At 38.7% G+C, this 14,701-nt stretch overlaps 1 protein-coding gene across 4 annotated transcripts in view; it reads left to right on the top strand.

The window, feature by feature from the left end:
* The first annotated feature begins 1,153 nt into the window (after positions 1–1,153).
* The window catches only part of SCAPER (S-phase cyclin A associated protein in the ER), a 493,982-nt gene continuing 480,434 nt past the window's right edge, over positions 1,154–14,701 (top strand). For 3 of the 4 annotated variants that reach the window (XM_019950258.2, XM_019950268.3, XM_073801291.1), the window contains exon 1: positions 1,161–1,237. The gene's annotated coding sequence lies outside the window, so the exon portion shown is untranslated. Of the gene's footprint in view, positions 1,238–14,701 lie in introns of all 4 variants that reach the window. The other variant, XM_073801292.1, reaches the window with a different exon arrangement.

Below are 14,701 nucleotides of genomic sequence, written 5' to 3' on the forward strand. Positions count from 1 at the left end.
GTAGTTGAGGAATTGGAGACGTCCTTGTGTAGGTAGTCAGAGAGATGTATCCGTGAACGGCAGATCTGTAAACAGAAGAAAGCAAGCAGAGGTTGAAGTGGGGTTTGGTGGGTTGGGTGGGAGATTTCAAGATGGGAGAGGTTATTTAAATGCTTATGGAAATGAAAGAGAGCGGAGAAAGGGGACAATTGATAAGAGGAATAACGCCCTGACCACCTTTCAGGAAATCGCATTATGTTGCCTCCTTATCCTACTCATTTTGTTTACTGTAGTGCTTATCATCTCATTATCATGGAACTTTATTATGTTCACTATTTATTGTCTGTTTCTACCTTGCTCCAGGAAGGCACGGATTTTTATCTCTTTTGTTTATTTCTTAAGTCCAAGCATCTAGAATAGCATCTGACATATAGTAGGTACTCAAAAAACACTTGTTAAATAAATGAACGAAAGAGCAAGTTTTCTAAGAAGGCAAGAGGGAAGAGGAGCCACAACAGCCAACAATATGGGTCCTGCCCTCACAGTACTTACAGTCTAGTTGTGAAGTAGACTCCATTGGATTCCATAACTTCCTGCTTATTGTGGGAAGCAAAGGAGAGGGAAAGGTAAAGAGAGTTTCTCAGATGTATGAAAAGTGATGGGGGAATATTCATGTGATAATTATGGTCTGCGTTGTTCAGAGCTCTAATTTAACACCGTTAAATTGTTAGGTCTTTGTACTTTGAGACTTTCAAGCCTGGCGCACAAGAGAAGCTGAATAAAGCTTTGCGGCAGAGAATAAACTGTGTTCAGCTTAGGGCTGCTGCTTTTCTGAAGCGCTTTCAGTCACAGATTTTTGAGGCGTACTTCTAGGTCCTTTATCTATGGGACAGACTGTGGTGATAAAGGAGGCAGGGGGAAGGGGCTGATTCCGAAAGACAGAGAGAACCGTGTGGCCAAAAGCTCGTGCAATCGCACAGCCTAGGGGGTGGAACAGCCAGCCACCTACAAGCAGCCGTGACCGGGCCACGAAACGCGCCCACGCCCTGCCTCCCGCTTCGGCGGCCCATAGGCGGGAACCGAGCTGCGCTTGCGCGCGGCCTGCCGAAGAGTGGAGCGGGGAGAGGCGCGGCTGCAGCTGGAAGTCACGTGGTGCAGCGGCCAGCCGCCCCGCCCCTCTGCAGCCGCCCCGCCCCCGCCCCGCCCCTTTCCCGGCGGGACGCTCGGAGCCGCCCCGAACTGCGCAGGGCGGTCAGGGGTGAGTGTCCGCGAGGGGCGCGCGTTGCACAGAGTTGGGCGGGCGTGGGCTGGGGTGCGGGCCGGCGGAATGCTTAGCGGGGGCAAGGGGACAAAATGGCGGCGGGGTACGCCCTTTCACCCCCTCCTCTCACCTGGGAGTGGGAGCGGAGAAGGGCAGGGAACACTGCTGGGGGAGGGGAGCCGCGGCTACTCGGGAGGGCCCTGGGGTCCTCTGAGGAGGCCTGGGGGCGGGGGTGGGCAGGCTTTGGGCCTGCCCTGTGGACTCAGCTCGGGGTGTGAGCGACAGCGGACTGCGCGCACCCCGCGGGCCGAGAGGTGGACAGGGGGGCTGCGTTACTCCTTAGAGGGGCGGCCCGGTCCGAGGTTTCTGGAATATCTAAACTGCGAAGGGCTAGCGGAGGAGCCGCCCTCCCAGCCTTTCATTTGACAGGTGATCGTCATCATCTCATTCTCAGCGGGGTTTACCACGCTTTCCCTGCACAGTGACTCGGGTATTAGCTCTCCCCGGGAAGTAGGGCGGGAAAGGTCTCTCCATCTTACAAATGCGTAAACTGAGGCCTGGAGGGGTAAAGAGTTTAACCAGGGCCTGGCACCTGGGTGTAGTAGAACCCAGCCTTCTGCCTGTTCTAGTGCTCTCTTCCCAGCACTTTATTCCCGCCTACCCTCCCCTACCAGTGAGGGACGGAGTGAGGGACGGGATTGTTTGAAACCAGGCAGAAAACTGGTCCTCCAAGCAGCACCTGCTGCTGTCAAGTGGCTCTCGCTGAGGTGGGGCCTGCCCGCCTGAGAGCAGCTTCCTGTCGTTTGTGAACTGTATTCCTCATTCTGTTTGTGCTAAGTTATTCTAACATGAAAATAGCTGTTCAGTATAGTCATCTTACTGAGTAGATAGTAGTTCCTTATGTGTATTATAGTTTGTTATAGTTTACCTTTTGATTTCACCAACATTAATTTCATTCTCATAAACAATCCGAGGTGGAAGGATGGGTTAAGCGTTATGTCCATTTTACCAGTGGGGAAACTGAGGTCATTACTTGCTCCAGATCACCCATTGGTGAATGGTTCATCTGGAATTAAGTTTTCAGACCTGAGGTTGGTATTCTGACCAGTGTCCCTGTCTGGTTTATATTGATGCTCTGGCCCTTGTATTTTTTTTTTCCTCCAGGTAACTATGACTTTTCCTCAAAATGTAGTGGTGCAGATTGATTTATGCTGCATATTGAAATGATCTGAATAATATCCACTAAGGAATTAATATTTTAATCAAAGAATTTTTAATATGATTTGGAAAGGTGTCTTTGTGGGAGGAAGTGTGGTATGATGGCCTTGAAGGCAAACTGATCTGAGTTTGAATCCCAGCTCTCCTACTTGTTCTTGGACAGATTAATTTTTCTGAGTCTTGGTTTCCTCATGTATAAAATATGGATGTTATTATCCACCTCATAAATTTGTTGATAGCAAGTAAATGAGGTGTCTGTAAAGCGTTTAGAACTGCTCCTGGCCCGTAGTAAGCACTCAGCAAATGCATGCTCCTTTCCTTCTTTCTCTCCACTCCACTGAGCTGCCATTCTTTATTCTCTAAAATTCTCTAAAATTCTCTAAACCCTGGTGGTTTAGGTCAGTCTACCTGGTGGATTATGCATGGAAGCATAATCAGTGTTGCTATATGAATGCAGTTATGAATAATTTGTTGATTGGTCTCCAAAGGATCTAGTGTTTTAAACATAGACTTCAAAAATATTTGTCCTTACAGCTTCATAGATATTTAAGAATCACTAAAATGTTGATTTGATATTGACTTTATTAATTCCTTCATTTAACCACTTTAATGTTTTAAGGATAAGATTAAGGGGCTTGAGATTCTGTCTTTTCTTTCACCTTCATACCCAACTACAACCCAACCTAATTTAAAGGAGAAGCAAAAATTCTTTGGGAATCACATGGGAACATTCTTTAAACACTTAGAAAGTGATGGTGGTATTTAGTGGGAAGTTAAATAGAATTTTCTTTAATGGTGCAATCTAATATCCATTGTGAAATTGGCATTTCTGAAATTGTAGAAGTGAAAACGGCAGATGGCATGTATAACAAAATAAGTCACTAATAGAAATCTGTTTCCAGTTTTATGCTGGGATGGTAACCTTTTTCACAAACGTGTTTGGCTTTGGCAGTAAGTCTTAAGGAATATAAGCAAAAGATCTACAGTCCATTGGTGGAGACAACCTTAAAAAATATTAGAATGAAATGATTTATAGGCAGACTTTCCCCTCTGTGACATGAAACACTAAAGATTTCATGAAGCTTTGCTAAAATAATTACTACTTTTTAATGATAACTTAAAAAAATATATGTTTATTTATTTATTTGTGGCTTCATTGGGTCTTCGTTGCTGTACATGGGCTTTCTCTAGTTGCAGTGAGCAGAGGCTACTCATCGTTGTGGTGCCTCTCATTGCGTTGGCTTCTCTTGTTGCGGAGCACGGGCTCTAGGTGCCCGGGCTTCAGTAGTTGTGGCGCGTGGGCTCAGTAGTTGTGGCTCATGTGCTCTAGAGTGCAGGCTCAGTAGTTGTGGTGCACGGGCTTAGTTGCTCCACAGCATGTGGAATCTTCCCGGACCAGGGCTGGAACCTGTGTCCCCTGCATTGGCAGGTGGATTCTTAACCACTGTGCCACCAGGGAAGTCCCCTAACTTCTTAAAGCACTAAGTTTATTATATATTTAATATTATATATTTTGTGAAATGGAGAGAATAGAAAAATTAATTTCTGTATACCAATTTATTTCAGCAGTTACCTATGCATGGACAGTCTTGTCCCGTAAAAGCTATCACTCCCCATTGTTTTGAAGCAAATCTCAGACATCATATTTCATTTGTAAAGATTTCTGTATGTGTCAAGCCAGCTTTTAATATACTATTGGAAAGAGAAGTAATTTTGATATTTTCAAAGAGGCATGCCAGGTTCATGGGAGAAAATAAATGCCTTTTATTTGATGTTTTCATGGTAGTAAATATAGGTGTGATCAGAATTGAAAACCTCATTAAACAACTTGGACTTATAAAATGTCTGTGTTGCTCTTCAGAATACTACTTATTTTACTGTAATACACTTACTTTCCATTAGGAAACGTGAAAAATTATTGATAGTTTTGGAGTATGCGGACATCAGCATTGTTTAAATACCAGTCTCAGAAAGGTAAATACTAAGATTTTCTTATATTTCAGAAAAAGCAAAAACATGGGTGATAGATTTTATGAACATTGGAGAGGAACTGATTGAAATCCCGATTTTTCTAGAATTTATTGACAAACATGAGACAATTCATAGATGTACTGTCCTGACTTCAGTTAATTGGGCCTATAATTTTTAGAATAGTGCTACTAGCAGGCTTCTCACTGTTTTGGGCCTGCCATTTGATTCTTGCCTTTACAGAGCCTGGTGACCGAACTCAGAGAAGAGAGAAGCCTTTCCTGGCACTTGAGCCAGTCTTCACATTTTTATCTCTAGGACTCTCAGGTGTCTCTACATTCTGGGACTGCAGGGCAGGGTAGGACAAGTGAGACCTCAGTTCATCACAGGCAGCAGCTTGTTCAGAAACGTTGGGGCCAGTTAGTCCTAGTGTTCATTCCCTGTTTACTGACTTATTTTGTTTTTTGTGCTCTATTTTCTACGTGGCCATTGTTTTGCCATAGCCTGGGTTCTCAAATTTAATTTGAGTAGCACTGCCAATATATTGCCATATCCATTTTTTTATATTAGCTGATTTTTCATTTAGGTTAGTGTTATAAATTTTCTTTTAAAATTTAAGTAGAAATGTAGTTCTTTTTATAGAAAAATGTTTTGTAGATAATAGTATGGGTGGTAGTTATGGCAAATGTCATGAAACTAGTAACTGATTGAAGTTTTGGAAATTGTAAGTTCTATTTTTAGAAAACAGCTTTATTGAGATATTTAACATACCACTAAATTCAATCATTAAAGTGTACACTTCAGTGGTTTTTAGTGTATTCATGGAATTGTGCAACCATCACCACAATCAATTTTAGAACATTTCAGTATCCCACTATGAAGCCCCATAACTATTAGCATTCATTCCCTATTCCTGACTTCCCTCCCCACTTTTCCATCCTACTCCCTACCTCTGCCCCAGGTAACTACTGATCTACTTTCTTTCTCTATGAATTTGCTTATTTTGGCAAATAGGATCATGCAGTATGCGGATTTTTGTGTCTGACTTTTTCCATTTAACGTAACATTTATAAGGTTCATCTATGTTGTAGCATGTATCAGCACCTTATTCCTTTTTTTAAAATATAAGTTTCAGGTGTACAGCATTATAAGTTACCATCTGTATACACTACGAAGTGACCACCACCACAATTATAGTTACCATCTATCACCATGTAGTTGCCCCCTCCTTCGTCCACTTCCCCCCCACCCCCCACCAATCCCCTACCCCTCTGGTAACTACTAATTTGTTCTCTGTATCTGTGAGTTCGTCATTGTTTTATTTTGTTTGTTTGGGTTTTTTTTCAGTCCACATATGAATGAAATCATACAGTTTTTTCTCTTTCTCCTTCTAACATATTTCACCTATCATAATACCTTCATGGTCCATCCATGTTGTTGAGAATGGTAGGATTTCATTCTTTTCTGTTACTGAATAATATTCCATTGTATATATATATATATATCACATCTTCTTTATCCACTCATCCATTGATGGAGACTTAGGTGGTTTCCTTACCTTAGCTATTGTGAATAATGCTGCAGTGAACGTAGAGGTGCATGTATCTTTTTAAAATAGTGTTTTCTTGTTCTCCCAATAAATACCTGGAGGTGGAATAGCTGGGTCAAATGATAGTTTTATTCTTAATTTTTTGAGGAATCGCCATAGTGTTTTCCGTAGTGGCTACACCGATTTACAGTCCCACCAATAGTGTATAAGAGTTCTCTTTTCTCGGCATCCTCTCCAACATTTGTTATTTCTTGCTTTTTTTTGATAATGGCCATTCCAACAGGCATGAGGGGATATCTCATTGTGGTTTTGATTTGCATTTCCCTGATAATTAGTGATGTTGGACATTTTTTTTCATGTGCCTGTTGGCTATCTGTATTTCTTTTCTGGAAAAATGTCTATTCATATCCTTTGCCCATTTTTAAATTGAGTTTTTTCTGTTGTTGTTGAGTTGTGTGAGTTCTTTATATGTTTTGGATATTAACCCCTTATCAGATATATCATTTGCAAATATCTTCTCCCATTTGGTAGGTTGCCTTTTTGTTTTATTGATGGTTTCCTTTGCTGTGCATAAACTTTTCAGTTTGATGTAGTCCCATTTGTTTATTTTTGCTTTTGTTTTCCTTGCCTTTGGAGTCAGATCCACAAAAACATTTAAAGACTGATCAGTGAGGTTACTGCCTATGTTTTCTTCTAAGAATTTTATGGTTTCAGATCTTACATTCAAGCCTTTAATCTGTTTTGAGTTAATTTTTGTGTATGGTGTAAGATGGTGGTCTAGTTTCATTTTCTTGTGTGTGACTGTCCAGTTTGCCAACCACCATTTATTGAAGAGACAATCCTTTGCTCCTTTGGTGTAAATTAATTATCCATATATGAGTGGGTTTATTTCTGGACTGTGAATTCTGTTCCACTGATCTATGTCTCTATTTCTGTGGCAGTATCACACTGTTTTGATTGCTGTAGCTTTGTAGTATAGTTTGAAATCAGGGAGCATGATACCTCTAGCCTTCTTTCTCAGGATTTTTTTGGCTATTCAGGATTGTTTGTGGTTCCATACAAATTTTGGAAGTGTTTGTTTTAGTTCTGTAAATGTTGCCATTTGAAGTTTGATAGGGATTGCATTGAATCTGTAGATCACATTGGGTCATATGGACATTTTAACAATATTAATTCTTCCAATCCATGAGCATAGAGCATCTTTCCATTTATTTGTGTCTTTTTCATTTTCTTTACCAGTGTCTTATATAGTTTTCAGTTTACAGGTCTTTCATCTCCTTGGTTAAATTTATTCCTAGGTATTTTATTCTTTTTGATGCAGTTATAAATGGGAATGTTTTCTTAATTTCTCTTTCTGATAGTTTATTATTGTGTAGAAATACCACAGATTTCTGTGTATTGATTTTGTATCCTGCACCTTTACTGAATTCATTTATTGGTCTTAACAGTTTTTGGTGGAGTCTTCAGGGTTTTCTATGTATAGTATCATGCCATCTACAAATAGTGAGTTTTACTTCTTCCTTTCCATTTTGGATGCCTTTTATTTCTTTTTCTTGCCTAATTGCTGTGGCTAGGATTTCCAATACCATGTTGAATAAGAGTGGTGAAGGTGGGCATTCTTGTCTTGTTCCTGTTCTTAGATGAAAAGTTTTCAACTTTTCACTGTTCAGTATGTTAGCTGTGGGTTTGTTGTATGTAGCCTTTATTATGTTGAGGTATGTTTGCTCTGTACCCACTTTGTAGAGAGTTTTTATTATAAGGGGATGTTGACTGTTGTCAAATGCTTTTCTGCATCTATCAAAATGATCATGTGATATTTATCCTTCCTTTTGTTATTGTGATGTATCACATTTATTGATTTGTGAATTTTGAACCATCCTTGTGACCGTGGAATAAATCCCACTTGATTGTGGTGTACTTGGTGTATGATCCTTTTACTGTATTGTTGGACGCCGTTTGCTAATGTTTTGTTGAGGATTTTTTAATCTGTTTATCAAAGCTATTGACCTGTAATTTTTTTTTTGTTTTTTTGGTCACGTCCTTGTCTGGTTTTAGTATCAAGGTAATGCTGGCTTCGTAAAATGTGTTTAGAAGGTTTTCCTTCTCCTCAGTTTTTTGAAAGAGTTTGAAAAGGATAGGTGTTAAATTTTCTTTGACTGTTTTGTAGAATTCACCAGTGGTGCCATTTGGTCATGGACTTTTGTTTATTGGAAGGTTTTTTATTTCTGTGTCAGACTCCTTAATAGAAATCTGTCTATTCAGATTTTCTATTTTTTCATGATTGTCTTGAAAGATTATATATTTCTGGGAATTTATCCATTTCTTCTAGGTTGTCAAATTTGTTGGTGTATAATTATTTATAATAGTCTCTTTTGATCCTTTATTTCTGAGGTATCAATTTTAACATCTCCTCTTTCATTTATGATTTAATTTGAGTCCTCCTCCTTTTTTTCTTGGTTAGTCCAGCTAAAAGTTTGTTGAATTTGTTTATCTTTTCAAAGAACCAGTACTTAGTTCCATTGATCTTTTCTGTTTTTTTTTGTTTTAATTTCTATTTTATTTGTTTCCTTCCTATCTTTATTATTTCCTTCTACTAATTTGGGGCTTCATTTGTTCTTCTTTTTGTAGTTCCTTTAGGTGTTAGGTTAGATTGTTTATTTGGGATTTTTCTTGTTCCTTAAGGTAGGCCTGTATTGCTATGAACTTCCCTCTTAGAACTGCTTTTGCTTCATCCCACTGAATTAGGTATATCACATTTCTGTTTTCATTTGTCTCTGGGTATTAAATTCTCCTTTGATTTCTTCAGTGACCCACTGGTTGTTAAGTAACATGTTGTTTTACTGTCCATGTTTCTGTGATTTTTCCCATTTTTTTCCCCTTGCGATTGATTTCTAGTTTCATACTATTTGGTTGCAGAAGATACTTGACATGATTTCAGTCTTCTTGACTTTATTGAGACTTGTTTTGTGACCTAACATGTGGTCTGTCTTGGAGAATGTTCCATGTGCACTTGAGAAGAATGTGTAATCAGTTGCTTTTGATGGAATGTACTCTATTTATCTATTAAATCTACTTAGTATAATTTGTTGTTTAAACCTGATGTTTCCTTATTGATTTTCTGTCTGGATGATCTATCTGTTGTTGTAAGTGGGGTGTTAAATTCCCCTAGTATTATTGTATTGCTTTCCATTTCTCCCTTTAATTCTGTTAATATTTGCCTTATATATTTTGGTTCTCCCCTGTTAGGTACATGTACATTTAGAAATGTTATACAGTCTTGCTGGATTGACCCCTTTATCCTTATATAATGTCTTTGTCTTTTAATACCATCTTTGTTTTAAAGTTTGTCTGTTATGAGTATAGCTATTCCAGCTTTCTTTTCATTTCTATTTCCATGGAATATCTTTTTCCATCCTTTTACTTTCAGTCTGTGTGTGTTCTTTCTTCTGAAGTGAGTCTCTTGTAGACAGCATATAGATGTTTTTTTTTTAAATCCCTTCAGCCACTCTGTGTCTTTGGATTTGTGAATTTAGTCCATTTACATTTAAAGTAATTATTGATGGGTACTTATTGCCATTTTGTTAACTGTTTACTGGATGTTATTGTAGTGCCTCCCTGTTGCTTATTTTCTTTCTCTCTTCCCTTGTGTGTTGGTGGTTTTCTTTAGAGTTATGTTTAGATTCCTTTCTCATTTTCTTCTGTGTATTTACTATAAGTTTTTTCGTTGCTGTTACTCTGAAGTTCACATACAATATCCTACTTACTGTATAATTAGTATGTATTGGGTTGGTAGCAACTTAAATTTGAACAAATTCCAAAGGTTTATCTTTTTACTACCCCCAACATTTTATACTTTGATGACACATTTTACATCTTATTTTGTGTATCTCTTAACTAATTGCAGTTATAGTTGATTTTATTACTTTTTGTCTTTTAATTTTCATGCTTGCTTTCTGAGTGATTGATCCACTACCTTTGTTACTTATTTACCTTTTCCAGTGTGATGTTTCCTTCCATAAATTTTCTTATTAATTAGTGTCATTTCTTTTCAGCTTAAAGAAGTCCCTTTAATATTTCTCTTAGGGCCAGTATAGTGATCATGAGTTCTTTTAGCTTTTGCTTCTCTGGGAATCTCTTGATGTCTTACTGAATTCTGAATGACAACCTTGCTGGGTAGAGCATTCTTGGTTGGAAGTTTTTTCTCTTTACTTTGAATATGTTATGCCATTCTCTTCTGGCCTGTGAAGTTTCTGCTGAAAAATCTGCTGATAGCCTTTTGGGGTTTCCCTTCTATGTAACAAGTTGTTATTCTCTTGCTGCTTTTAGGATTTTCTCTTTACCTTTAACTTTCAGCATTTTAATCATAATGTGTCTTGTTATGTATCTCTCTTGATTCACCTTATTTGGAACTCCTGGGGCTTCCTGGACCTGGATGTCTGTTTCCTTCCCTAGATTAGGGAATTTCTGAGCCACTATTTAAATAATTTATTTTGGCCCTTTCTCTGTCTCTTCTTCTTCTGGGACCCCTATAATGTGAATGTTATGCTGCTTAATGTTGTCCGAAAGGTCCCTTATCATATCTTCACTTTTTAAAATTCTTTCTTCATTTTGCTGCTATGTCTGGGTGAATTCCATTCTTTAGTCTTCCAGCTTGATGATTGGTTCTACCTCATCAAGTCTGCTGTTGAACCCCTGTAGTGTATTTTTCAGTTCAGTTATAATTTCTGTTTGGTACATTCTTATGTCTTCTGTCTTTTCGTTGAAGGTCTCACTGTGTTTTTCCATTCTTCCAAGTTCAGTGAGCATCTTATTATTATTACTATTTTTTGCTGCATTGGGTCTTTGTTGCTGCACACGGGCTGTCTCTAGTGCAGTGAGCGGGGGCTACTCTTTGTTGTGGTGGCTCCTCTTGTTGCAGAGCACAGGCTCTAGGTGCATGGGCTTCATTAGTTGTGGCACGTGGGCTCAGTAGTTGTGGTGCATGGGCTTAGTTGCTCCATGGCATGTGGGATCTTCCTTGACCAGGGCTTGAACCTGTGCCACCTGCATTGGCAAGTGGATTCTTAACGACTGCGCCACCAAGGAAGTCCCTGGTGAGCATTTTTATGACATTACTTTTAACTCTTTATCAAGTAGATTGTTTATCTCTCTATGATTTAGTTCTTTTCTTGAGGTTTTTTCCCTTGGTTTTTCAGTTGGAACATATTTCTCTATTTCCTCATTTTGCCTAAGTCTCTGTGTTTGCTTCTGTGTATTAGCTGTATCAGCTGTTTCCCAATCCTGGAGGAGTGGTCTTATATAGATGTCCTGTGGGGCTCAGAAGTGTAATTCTGCCTGGCCACCAGAGCCAGGTGTTCCTAGGTGGACTGCATGGGCCTCCTATTGTGGCAGGGCCACAGTGACTGTGGGGCACTGATGGGCAGGGCTGTCACTCAGCTGGCTATGAGGCCTGGCTTAGGCACAGGGGTAGGCAGAGCTCTAAGTGGGGCATGGCCACTGGCACTAACAGGTTACATGGAGAAATTCAAATGCATGCCCGCCAGCGCTGGCATTAGCAAGGTAGCCTGACATCACAAAAATGGCTCCCACTGACACTTCCTAACTCACTTTGTGAGGCCAATATCACCTTGATACCAAACAGAGTAAATTACAGGCCAATATCTTTGATGAACATTTCAATACAAGCAAAAATCTGCAACAAAGTATTGTTGAGTCAGCAAAAAGTATTCAGACTGAATTCAACAGTACATTGAAAGGATCATTTACCATAATCAAGTGGGATTTATTCAACATTTACAAATCAGTAAATGTGATATACCACATTAGCAAAATGAAGGCCTCAAATCATATGATTATCTCAATAGATGCAGAAAAAACATTTGACAAGATTTAATGCTAATTTATAATAAAAACTCTCAACATAGGAGGGACACACCTCAACATAATAAAGGCCATATATAAAACAAACCTTCAGATAACATCATACGTAATGGTGAAAAATTTAAAGCTATCTCTCTAAAATTGGGGCAAGACAAGGATGCCAACTCTTGCCACTCTTATTCAGCATAGTATTGGAAGTCCTAGCCAGAGCACTTAGGCAAAAAAGAGAAGTAGAAGTCATCCAAATTGGAAAGAAGTAAATTCACCACTATTTGCAGATGACATGATTTTATAAATAGAAAACTCTTAAAGACTCCACCAAAAAGCTATTAGAAATAATAAATACAGGGGAATTCTCTGGTGGTCCAGTTGTTGGCGCTTCGTGCTTCCACTGTGGGGGTCACAGGTTTGATCCCTGGTTGGGGAACTAAGATTTTGCATGCTGCATGGCCAAAAAAGAAAGAAGAAAGAAAGAATAAATACAGTAAAGTTGCAGGGTACAAAATCAAAATACACAAATTTGTTGTGTTTCTATCTGCTAGCAATGAGCAGCTCGCAGGAAGAGAAATTAGGAAAAGAATCCTATTTAAATTACGACAAAAAGAATAAAATATGTAGAAATAAACTTAACTACAGATTTGAAAGACCTTTACACTCAAAAGTGGAAGACATTGAAAGAAATTGAAGAAGACATAAATATAAATAGATATTCCATGCTTATGGATTGGAAGAAGTAATATTGTTAAAATGTCCATATTACCTAATGCAATCTGCAGATTCAGTGCAATACCTATCAACATTCCAAGGACAATTTTCAGAGAAATAGAGCCAAAAATTATAAAATTTACATAATATTAAAATTTACATGGAACCACAAGATACTGAATAGCCAAGGCAATCCTGAGAAAAAAGAACAAAGCTGGAGGTATCACACTCCCTAATTTCAAACTATACTACAAAGCTATAGTAAGCAAAACAGCATGGTATTGGCAGAAAAATAGATAAACTGGTCAGTGGAAGAGATTTGCGAGGCCAGAAATAAACCCACTCATATATGGAGAATTGATTTATGACAAAGGAGCATAGAACATAAAATGAAGAAAGGCTGACTTCTTCAACAAATGGTGCTAGGAAAACTTGACAGCCATGTGCAAAAAAATGAAACTCTAGCTCACACCATACACAAAAATCACTAGCTCACACCATACACAAAAATTAACTCAAAATGAATTAATGATTTGAATGTAAGACCTGAAACCGTAAAACTCCAGAAGAAAACACAGGCAGTATGCTCTTTGACATTGGTCTTAGCAATATCTTTCTAGATTTGTCTCTTCAGGCAAGGGAAACAAAAGCAAAAATAAACAAATGGGACTACATCAAACTGAAAAGATTATGTGCAGCAAAGGAAACAGTCAGCAAAACAAAGACAACCTACTAAGGGGGAGAAGATACTTTCAAATGATGTATCTGATAAGGGGTTAGTATCCAAAATATGTAAAGAATTCATACAACTTAATAACAAAAAGCAACAACCCAATTAAAAAATGGGCAGAGGATCTGAATAGACATTTTTCCAATGAAGACATACAGATGGCAATAGGCACATGAAGAGATGTTCAACATCATTAATAGGGAGATGCAAATCTAAACTATAACAAGATACCCCTCATGCCTGTTAGAATAACTATTCAGAAAGCCAAGAAATAACAAATGTTTGTGAGGATGTGGAAAAAAGGGAACCCTTATGCATTTTTGGTGGGACTGTAAATTGGTGCAGCCACTGTGGAAGACATTATGGAGATTCTTCAAAAAATTAGGAATAGATCTACCATATGATCCAGCTATCCCACTTCCTGGTATTTATCTGAAGAATATGAAAACACTAATCTGAAAAGATAGCTGTATCCCTATGTTCATCACAGAATTATTTGTTTTAAAATAATTTTTAAAAATTTTATTTATTTATTAATTATTGGCTGCATTGGGTCTTTGTTGCTGCACGCAGGCTTTCTGTAGTTGCGGTGAGCGGGGGCTCCTCTTTCGTTGCAGTGCACGGGCTTCTTATTGCGGTAGCTTCTCCTATAGTGGAGCACAGGCTCTAGGTGTGTGGGCTTCAGTAGTTGTAGCGCACGGGCTCAGTAGTTGTGGCTTGTGGGCTCTAGAGTGCAGGCTCAGTAGTTGTGGTGCACGGGCTTAGTTGATCCACGGCATGTGGGATCTTCCTGGACCAGGGCTCGAACCCATGCCCCCTGCATTGGCAGGTGGGTTCTTAACCACTGTGCCACCAGGGAAATCCCTGCAACATTATAATCACTAAGATATGGAAACAACCTAAGTGCCCATCAACATATGAATGGATACAGAAGATGTGATACATATATATATGATATGGATATGTATTTGTATACACACACACACAATGGAATACTACTGAGCCACAAAAAGATGAAATCTTGCCATTTACAACCACATGGATGGAACTTGAGTGTATTATGCTAAGTGAAATAAACCACATGGAGAAAGACAAATACTGTAAAATTTCACTTATGTGGAATATAAAAACAAACCAAAAATAAATGAACAAACCAAATCAAAAGAAACGTGGATAAAGAGAACAGAGTAGTGGTTACCAGAGAAGAAGGGACAGAAAGGAGTAGGGTGAAATGCATAAAGGAGATTAACTGTGTGTTGACACATGGAATCTAAATTTTTGGTGGTGAGCACACTGTAGGGTATACAAAAGTAGAAATATAATGTTGTATACACAAAATTATATAATGTTATGAACCAGGTTACCTCAAAAAATAAATCTTAAAAAAAGTCTCCTGTCAGTGTCTCAGTCC

The sequence above is a fragment of the Tursiops truncatus genome, chromosome 2 (assembly GCF_011762595.2).
Source record: "Tursiops truncatus isolate mTurTru1 chromosome 2, mTurTru1.mat.Y, whole genome shotgun sequence".
Taxonomy (NCBI): domain Eukaryota; kingdom Metazoa; phylum Chordata; class Mammalia; order Artiodactyla; family Delphinidae; genus Tursiops; species Tursiops truncatus.